Source organism: Limanda limanda, unplaced genomic scaffold (assembly GCF_963576545.1).
Source record: "Limanda limanda unplaced genomic scaffold, fLimLim1.1 SCAFFOLD_240, whole genome shotgun sequence".
NCBI lineage: Eukaryota > Metazoa > Chordata > Actinopteri > Pleuronectiformes > Pleuronectidae > Limanda > Limanda limanda.
Window position 1 is genome coordinate 1 of NW_026870453.1, and position 7,500 is coordinate 7,500.

General features: G+C 45.3%; 22 non-coding genes across 22 annotated transcripts; all 22 read right to left on the reverse strand.

Moving 5' to 3' along the window:
• Window positions 1-211: 211 nt before the first annotated feature.
• Window positions 212-330, reverse strand: LOC132997244 (5S ribosomal RNA). Its single transcript, XR_009677321.1, has one exon. It is a non-coding gene; the product is annotated as a 5S ribosomal RNA (ribosomal RNA).
• A 214-nt stretch (window positions 331-544) lies between these two features.
• LOC132997085 (5S ribosomal RNA) lies at window positions 545-663 on the reverse strand. The gene has a single exon (XR_009677169.1). It is a non-coding gene; the product is annotated as a 5S ribosomal RNA (ribosomal RNA).
• A 214-nt stretch (window positions 664-877) lies between these two features.
• On the reverse strand, window positions 878-996 carry LOC132997173 (5S ribosomal RNA). The gene has a single exon (XR_009677253.1). It is a non-coding gene; the product is annotated as a 5S ribosomal RNA (ribosomal RNA).
• Window positions 997-1,210: 214 nt separating this feature from the next.
• On the reverse strand, window positions 1,211-1,329 carry LOC132997094 (5S ribosomal RNA). Its single transcript, XR_009677178.1, has one exon. It is a non-coding gene; the product is annotated as a 5S ribosomal RNA (ribosomal RNA).
• Window positions 1,330-1,543: 214 nt separating this feature from the next.
• On the reverse strand, window positions 1,544-1,662 carry LOC132997290 (5S ribosomal RNA). Its single transcript, XR_009677366.1, has one exon. It is a non-coding gene; the product is annotated as a 5S ribosomal RNA (ribosomal RNA).
• A 214-nt stretch (window positions 1,663-1,876) lies between these two features.
• On the reverse strand, window positions 1,877-1,995 carry LOC132997111 (5S ribosomal RNA). The gene has a single exon (XR_009677194.1). It is a non-coding gene; the product is annotated as a 5S ribosomal RNA (ribosomal RNA).
• Window positions 1,996-2,209: 214 nt separating this feature from the next.
• LOC132997221 (5S ribosomal RNA) lies at window positions 2,210-2,328 on the reverse strand. Its single transcript, XR_009677298.1, has one exon. It is a non-coding gene; the product is annotated as a 5S ribosomal RNA (ribosomal RNA).
• Window positions 2,329-2,542: 214 nt separating this feature from the next.
• LOC132997163 (5S ribosomal RNA) lies at window positions 2,543-2,661 on the reverse strand. Its single transcript, XR_009677243.1, has one exon. It is a non-coding gene; the product is annotated as a 5S ribosomal RNA (ribosomal RNA).
• A 214-nt stretch (window positions 2,662-2,875) lies between these two features.
• Window positions 2,876-2,994, reverse strand: LOC132997245 (5S ribosomal RNA). The gene has a single exon (XR_009677322.1). It is a non-coding gene; the product is annotated as a 5S ribosomal RNA (ribosomal RNA).
• Window positions 2,995-3,208: 214 nt separating this feature from the next.
• Window positions 3,209-3,327, reverse strand: LOC132997202 (5S ribosomal RNA). Its single transcript, XR_009677280.1, has one exon. It is a non-coding gene; the product is annotated as a 5S ribosomal RNA (ribosomal RNA).
• A 214-nt stretch (window positions 3,328-3,541) lies between these two features.
• On the reverse strand, window positions 3,542-3,660 carry LOC132997158 (5S ribosomal RNA). Its single transcript, XR_009677238.1, has one exon. It is a non-coding gene; the product is annotated as a 5S ribosomal RNA (ribosomal RNA).
• A 214-nt stretch (window positions 3,661-3,874) lies between these two features.
• On the reverse strand, window positions 3,875-3,993 carry LOC132997174 (5S ribosomal RNA). The gene has a single exon (XR_009677254.1). It is a non-coding gene; the product is annotated as a 5S ribosomal RNA (ribosomal RNA).
• Window positions 3,994-4,207: 214 nt separating this feature from the next.
• Window positions 4,208-4,326, reverse strand: LOC132997164 (5S ribosomal RNA). Its single transcript, XR_009677244.1, has one exon. It is a non-coding gene; the product is annotated as a 5S ribosomal RNA (ribosomal RNA).
• Window positions 4,327-4,540: 214 nt separating this feature from the next.
• On the reverse strand, window positions 4,541-4,659 carry LOC132997299 (5S ribosomal RNA). The gene has a single exon (XR_009677372.1). It is a non-coding gene; the product is annotated as a 5S ribosomal RNA (ribosomal RNA).
• A 214-nt stretch (window positions 4,660-4,873) lies between these two features.
• LOC132997159 (5S ribosomal RNA) lies at window positions 4,874-4,992 on the reverse strand. Its single transcript, XR_009677239.1, has one exon. It is a non-coding gene; the product is annotated as a 5S ribosomal RNA (ribosomal RNA).
• A 214-nt stretch (window positions 4,993-5,206) lies between these two features.
• LOC132997175 (5S ribosomal RNA) lies at window positions 5,207-5,325 on the reverse strand. Its single transcript, XR_009677255.1, has one exon. It is a non-coding gene; the product is annotated as a 5S ribosomal RNA (ribosomal RNA).
• Window positions 5,326-5,539: 214 nt separating this feature from the next.
• Window positions 5,540-5,658, reverse strand: LOC132997095 (5S ribosomal RNA). Its single transcript, XR_009677179.1, has one exon. It is a non-coding gene; the product is annotated as a 5S ribosomal RNA (ribosomal RNA).
• Window positions 5,659-5,872: 214 nt separating this feature from the next.
• On the reverse strand, window positions 5,873-5,991 carry LOC132997115 (5S ribosomal RNA). Its single transcript, XR_009677198.1, has one exon. It is a non-coding gene; the product is annotated as a 5S ribosomal RNA (ribosomal RNA).
• Window positions 5,992-6,205: 214 nt separating this feature from the next.
• LOC132997255 (5S ribosomal RNA) lies at window positions 6,206-6,324 on the reverse strand. The gene has a single exon (XR_009677332.1). It is a non-coding gene; the product is annotated as a 5S ribosomal RNA (ribosomal RNA).
• A 214-nt stretch (window positions 6,325-6,538) lies between these two features.
• Window positions 6,539-6,657, reverse strand: LOC132997124 (5S ribosomal RNA). The gene has a single exon (XR_009677206.1). It is a non-coding gene; the product is annotated as a 5S ribosomal RNA (ribosomal RNA).
• Window positions 6,658-6,871: 214 nt separating this feature from the next.
• LOC132997310 (5S ribosomal RNA) lies at window positions 6,872-6,990 on the reverse strand. Its single transcript, XR_009677383.1, has one exon. It is a non-coding gene; the product is annotated as a 5S ribosomal RNA (ribosomal RNA).
• Window positions 6,991-7,204: 214 nt separating this feature from the next.
• On the reverse strand, window positions 7,205-7,323 carry LOC132997321 (5S ribosomal RNA). The gene has a single exon (XR_009677394.1). It is a non-coding gene; the product is annotated as a 5S ribosomal RNA (ribosomal RNA).
• Window positions 7,324-7,500: the final 177 nt, after the last annotated feature.

The following is a 7,500-nucleotide window of genomic DNA, read 5'->3' on the forward strand; positions in this document are numbered from 1 at the left end:
AGACTCAACCCACAATACCTTATTTATACATGTGAACCACCACCACCATCATCAAATCATGACAATTATCAAGCATTTCCATCAGTAATAATGTCAGGGTTCCATATCCTTGTTTTCTTTGATGGTGAGTCTTTCCTGCTCTTTCCAAGATGTTTCTCTTTTAAAGCAGCAGCAACCGTTCCCTCTGCTGTTTGCAAAGCAAATTCGAAAAAGCTTACAGCACCTGGTATTCCCAGGCGGTCTCCCATCCAAGTACTAACCAAGCCAGACCATGCTTAGCTTCCGAGATCAGACGAGATCGGGCGTGCTCAGGGTGGTATGGCCGTAAGCGAAAGACTCAACCCACAATACCTTATTTATACATGTGAACCACCACCACCATCATCAAATCATGACAATTATCAAGCATTTCCATCAGTAATAATGTCAGTGTTCCCTATCCTTGTTTTCTTTGATGGTAAGTCTTTCCTGCTCTTTCCAAGATGTTTCTCCTTTAAAGCAGCAGCAACTGTTCCCTCTGCTGGTTGCAAAGCTTATTCGAAAAAGCTTACAGCACCTGGTATTCCCAGGCGGTCTCCCATCCAAGTACTAACCAAGCCCGACCCTGCTTAGCTTCCGAGATCAGACGAGATCGGGCGTGCTCAGGGTGGTATGGCCGTAAGCGAGAGACTCAACCCACATTACCTTATTTATACATGTGAACCACCACCACCATCATCAAATCATGACAATTATCAATCATTTTCATCAGTAATAATGTCAGGGTTCCATATCCTTGTTTTCTTTGATGGTGAGTCTTTCCTGCTCTTTCCAAGATGTTTCTCCTTTAAAGCAGCAGCAACCGTTCCCTCAGCTGGTTGCAAAGCAAATTCGAAAAAGCTTACAGCACCTGGTATTCCCAGGCGGTCTCCCATCCAAGTACTAACCAAGCCCGACCATGTTTAGCTTCCGAGATCAGACGAGATCGGGCGTGCTCAGGGTGGTATGGCCGTAAGCGAAAGACTCAACCCACAATACCTTATTTATACATGTGAACCACCACCACCATCATCAAATCATGACAATTATCAAACATTTCCATCAGTAATAATGTCAGGGTTCCATATCCTTGTTTTCTTTGATGTTGAGTCTTTCCTGCTCTTTCCAAGATGTTTCTCCTTTAAAGCAGCAGCAACCGTTCCCTCTGCTGGTTGCAAAGCAAATTCGAAAAAGCTTACAGCACCTGGTATTCCCAGGGGGTCTCCCATCCAAGTACTAACCAAGCCCGACCCTGCTTAGCTTCCGAGATCAGACGAGATCGGGCGTGCTCAGGGTGGTATGGCCGTAAGCGAAAAACTCAACCCACAATACCTTATTTATACATGTGAACCACCACCACCATCATCAAATCATGACAATTATCAATCATTTCCATCAGTAATAATGTCAGGGTTCCATATCCTTGTTTTCTTTGATGTTGAGTCTTTCCTGCTCTTTCCAAGATGTTTCTCCTTTAAAGCAGCAGCAACCGTTCCCTCTGCTGGTTGCAAAGCAAATTCGAAAAAGCTTACAGCACCTGGTATTCCCAGGCGGTCTCCCATCCAAGTACTAACCAAGCCCGACCATGCTTAGCTTCCGAGATCAGACGAGATCGGGCGTGCTCAGTGTGGTATGGCGGTAAGCGAAAGACTCAACCCACAATACCTTATTTATACATGTGAACCACCACCACCATCATCAAATCATGACAATTATCAAGCATTTCCATCAGTAATAATGTCAGGGTTCCATATCCTTGTTTTCTTTGATGTTGAGTCTTTCCTGCTCTTTCCAAGATGTTTCTCCTTTAAAGCAGCAGCAACCGTTCCCTCTGCTGGTTGCAAAGCAAATTCGAAAAAGCTTACAGCACCTGGTATTCCCATGCGGTCTCCCATCCAAGTACTAACCAAGCCCGACCCTGCTTAGCTTCCGAGATCAGACGAGATCGGGCGTGCTCAGGGTGGTATGGCCGTAAGCGAAAGACTCAACCCACAATACCTTATTTATAAATGTGAACCACCACCACCATCATCAAATAATGACAATTATCAATCATTTCCATCAGTAATAATGTCAGGGTTCCATATCCTTGTTTTCTTTGATGTTGAGTCTTTCCTGCTCTTTCCAAGATGTTTCTCCTTTAAAGCAGCAGCAACCGTTCCCTCTGCTGGTTGCAAAGCAAATTCGAAAAAGCTTACAGCACCTGGTATTCCCAGGCAGTCTCCCATCCAAGTACTAACCAAGCCCGACCCTGCTTAGCTTCCGAGATCAGACGAGATCGGGCGTGCTCAGTGTGGTATGGCCGTAAGCGAAAGACTCAACCCACAATACCTTATTTATACATGTGAACCACCACCACCATCATCAAATCATGACAATTATCAAGCATTTCCATCAGTAATAATGTCAGGGTTCCATATCCTTGTTTTCTTTGATGGTGAGTCTTTCCTGCTCTTTCCAAGATGTTTCTCCTTTAAAGCAGCAGCAACCGTTCCCTCAGCTGGTTGCAAAGCAAATTCGAAAAAGCTTACAGCACCTGGTATTCCCAGGCGGTCTCCCATCCAAGTACTAACCAAGCCCGACCATGCTTAGCTTCCGAGATCAGACGAGATCGGGCGTGCTCAGGGTGGTATGGCCGTAAGCGAAAGACTCAACCCACAATACCTTATTTATACATGTGAACCACCACCACCATCATCAAATCATGACAATTATCAATCATTTCCATCAGTAATAATGTCAGGGTTCCATATCCTTGTTTTCTTTGATGGTGAGTCTTTCCTGCTCTTTCCAAGATGTTTCTCCTTTAAAGCAGCAGCAACCGTTCCCTCTGCTGTTTGCAAAGCAAATTCGAAAAAGCTTACAGCACCTGGTATTCCCAGGCGGTCTCCCATCCAAGTACTAACCAAGCCAGACCATGCTTAGCTTCCGAGATCAGACGAGATCGGGCGTGCTCAGGGTGGTATGGCCGTAAGCGAAAGACTCAACCCACAATACCTTATTTATACATGTGAACCACCACCACCATCATCAAATCATGACAATTATCAAGCATTTCCATCAGTAATAATGTCAGGGTTCCCTATCCTTGTTTTCTTTGATGGTGAGTCTTTCCTGCTCTTTCCAAGATGTTTCTCCTTTAAAGCAGCAGCAACTGTTCCCTCTGCTGGTTGCAAAGCTTATTCGAAAAAGCTTACAGCACCTGGTATTCCCAGGCGGTCTCCCATCCAAGTACTAACCAAGCCCGACCCTGCTTAGCTTCCGAGATCAGACGAGATCGGGCGTGCTCAGGGTGGTATGGCCGTAAGCGAGAGACTCAACCCACATTACCTTATTTATACATGTGAACCACCACCACCATCATCAAATCATGACAATTATCAATCATTTTCATCAGTAATAATTTCAGGGTTCCATATCCTTGTTTTCTTTGATGTTGAGTCTTTCCTGCTCTTTCCAAGATGTTTCTCCTTTAAAGCAGCAGCAACCGTTCCCTCTGCTGGTTGCAAAGCAAATTCGAAAAAGCTTACAGCACCTGGTATTCCCAGGCGGTCTCCCATCCAAGTACTAACCAAGCCCGACCCTGCTTAGCTTCCGAGATCAGACGAGATCGGGCGTGCTTAGGGTGGTATGGCCGTAAGCGAAAGACTCAACCCACAATACCTTATTTATACATGTGAACCACCACCACCATCATCAAATCATGACAATTATCAATCATTTCCATCAGTAATAATGTCAGGGTTCCATATCCTTGTTTTCTTTGATGGTGAGTCTTTCCTGCTCTTTCCAAGATGTTTCTCCTTTAAAGCAGCAGCAACCGTTCCCTCAGCTGGTTGCAAAGCAAATTCGAAAAAGCTTACAGCACCTGGTATTCCCAGGCGGTCTCCCATCCAAGTACTAACCAAGCCCGACCATGTTTAGCTTCCGAGATCAGACGAGATCGGGCGTGCTCAGGGTGGTATGGCCGTAAGCGAAAGACTCAACCCACAATACCTTATTTATACATGTGAACCACCACCACCATCATCAAATCATGACAATTATCAAACATTTCCATCAGTAATAATGTCAGGGTTCCATATCCTTGTTTTCTTTGATGGTGAGTCTTTCCTGCTCTTTCCAAGATGTTTCTCCTTTAAAGCAGCAGCAACCGTTCCCTCAGCTGGTTGCAAAGCAAATTCGAAAAAGCTTACAGCACCTGGTATTCCCAGGCGGTCTCCCATCCAAGTACTAACCAAGCCCGACCATGCTTAGCTTCCGAGATCAGACGAGATCGGGCGTGCTCAGGGTGGTATGGCCGTAAGCGAAAGACTCAACCCACAATACCTTATTTATACATGTGAACCACCACCACCATCATCAAATCATGACAATTATCAAGCATTTCCATCAGTAATAATGTCAGGGTTCCCTATCCTTGTTTTCTTTGATGGTGAGTCTTTCCTGCTCTTTCCAAGATGTTTCTCCTTTAAAGCAGCAGCAACTGTTCCCTCTGCTGGTTGCAAAGCTTATTCGAAAAAGCTTACAGCACCTGGTATTCCCAGGCGGTCTCCCATCCAAGTACTAACCAAGCCCGACCCTGCTTAGCTTCCGAGATCAGACGAGATCGGGCGTGCTCAGGGTGGTATGGCCGTAAGCGAGAGACTCAACCCACATTACCTTATTTATACATGTGAACCACCACCACCATCATCAAATCATGACAATTATCAATCATTTTCATCAGTAATAATTTCAGGGTTCCATATCCTTGTTTTCTTTGATGTTGAGTCTTTCCTGCTCTTTCCAAGATGTTTCTCCTTTAAAGCAGCAGCAACCGTTCCCTCTGCTGGTTGCAAAGCAAATTCGAAAAAGCTTACAGCACCTGGTATTCCCAGGCGGTCTCCCATCCAAGTACTAACCAAGCCCGACCCTGCTTAGCTTCCGAGATCAGACGAGATCGGGCGTGCTTAGGGTGGTATGGCCGTAAGCGAAAGACTCAACCCACAATACCTTATTTATACATGTGAACCACCACCACCATCATCAAATCATGACAATTATCAATCATTTCCATCAGTAATAATGTCAGGGTTCCATATCCTTGTTTTCTTTGATGGTGAGTCTTTCCTGCTCTTTCCAAGATGTTTCTCCTTTAAAGCAGCAGCAACCGTTCCCTCAGCTGGTTGCAAAGCAAATTCGAAAAAGCTTACAGCACCTGGTATTCCCAGGCGGTCTCCCATCCAAGTACTAACCAAGCCCGACCATGTTTAGCTTCCGAGATCAGACGAGATCGGGCGTGCTCAGGGTGGTATGGCCGTAAGCGAAAGACTCAACCCACAATACCTTATTTATACATGTGAACCACCACCACCATCATCAAATCATGACAATTATCAAACATTTCCATCAGTAATAATGTCAGGGTTCCATATCCTTGTTTTCTTTGATGTTGAGTCTTTCCTGCTCTTTCCAAGATGTTTCTCATTTAAAGCAGCAGCAACCGTTCCCTCTGCTGGTTGCAAAGCAAATTCGAAAAAGCTTACAGCACCTGGTATTCCCAGGGGGTCTCCCATCCAAGTACTAACCAAGCCCGACCCTGCTTAGCTTCCGAGATCAGACGAGATCGGGCGTGCTCAGGGTGGTATGGCCGTAAGCGAAAAACTCAACCCACAATACCTTATTTATACATGTGAACCACCACCACCATCATCAAATCATGACAATTATCAATCATTTCCATCAGTAATAATGTCAGGGTTCCATATCCTTGTTTTCTTTGATGTTGAGTCTTTCCTGCTCTTTCCAAGATGTTTCTCCTTTAAAGCAGCAGCAACCGTTCCCTCTGCTGGTTGCAAAGCAAATTCGAAAAAGCTTACAGCACCTGGTATTCCGAGGCGGTCTCCCATCCAAGTACTAACCAAGCCCGACCCTGCTTAGCTTCCGAGATCAGACGAGATCGGGCGTGCTCAGGGTGGTATGGCCGTAAGCGAAAGACTCAACCCACAATACCTTATTTATACATGTGAACCACCACCACCATCATCAAATCATGACAATTATCAAGCATTTCCATCAGTAATAATGTCAGGGTTCCATATCCTTGTTTTCTTTGATGGTGAGTCTTTCCTGCTCTTTCCAAGATGTTTCTCCTTTAAAGCAGCAGCAACCGTTCCCTCAGCTGGTTGCAAAGCAAATTCGAAAAAGCTTACAGCACCTGGTATTCCCAGGCGGTCTCCCATCCAAGTACTAACCAAGCCCGACCATGCTTAGCTTCCTAGATCAGACGAGATCGGGCGTGCTCAGGGTGGTATGGCCGTAAGCGAAAGACTCAACCCACAATACCTTATTTATACATGTGAACCACCACCACCATCATCAAATCATGACAATTATCAATCATTTCCATCAGTAATAATGTCAGGGTTCCATATCCTTGTTTTCTTTGATGGTGAGTCTTTCCTGCTCTTTCCAAGATGTTTCTCCTTTAAAGCAGCAGCAACCGTTCCCTCTGCTGTTTGCAAAGCAAATTCGAAAAAGCTTACAGCACCTGGTATTCCCAGGCGGTCTCCCATCCAAGTACTAACCAAGCCCGACCCTGCTTAGCTTCCAAGATCAGACGAGATCGGGCGTGCTCAGGGTGGTATGGCCGTAAGCGAAAGACTCAACCCACAATACCTTATTTATACATGTGAACCACCACCACCATCATCAAATCATAACAATTATCAATCATTTCCATCAGTAATAATGTCAGGGTTCCATATCCTTGTTTTCTTTGATGGTGAGTCTTTCCTGCTCTTTCCAAGATGTTTCTCCTTTAAAGCAGCAGCAACCGTTCCCTCTGCTGGTTGCAAAGCAAATTCGAAAAAGCTTACAGCACCTGGTATTCCCAGGCGGTCTCCCATCCAAGTACTAACCAAGCCCGACCCTGCTTAGCTTCCGAGATCAGACGAGATCGGGCGTGCTCAGGGTGGTATGGCCGTAAGCGAAAGACTCAACCCACAATACCTTATTTATACATGTGAACCACCACCACCATCATCAAATCATGACAATTATCAATCATTTCCATCAGTAATAATGTCAGGGTTCCATATCCTTGTTTTCTTTGATGTTGAGTCTTTCCTGCTCTTTCCAAGATGTTTCTCCTTTAAAGCAGCAGCAACCGTTCCCTCTGCTGGTTGCAAAGCAAATTCGAAAAAGCTTACAGCACCTGGTATTCCCAGGCGGTCTCCCATCCAAGTACTAACCAAGCCCGACCCTGCTTAGCTTCCGAGATCAGACGAGATCGGGCGTGCTCAGGGTGGTATGGCCGTAAGCGAAAGACTCAACCCACAATACCTTATTTATACATGTGAACCACCACCACCATCATCAAATCATGACAATTATCAAGCATTTCCATCAGTAATAATGTCAGGGTTCCATATCCTTGTTTTCTTTGATGGTGAGTCTTTCCTGCTCTTTCCAAGATGTTTCTCCTTTAAAGCAGCAGCA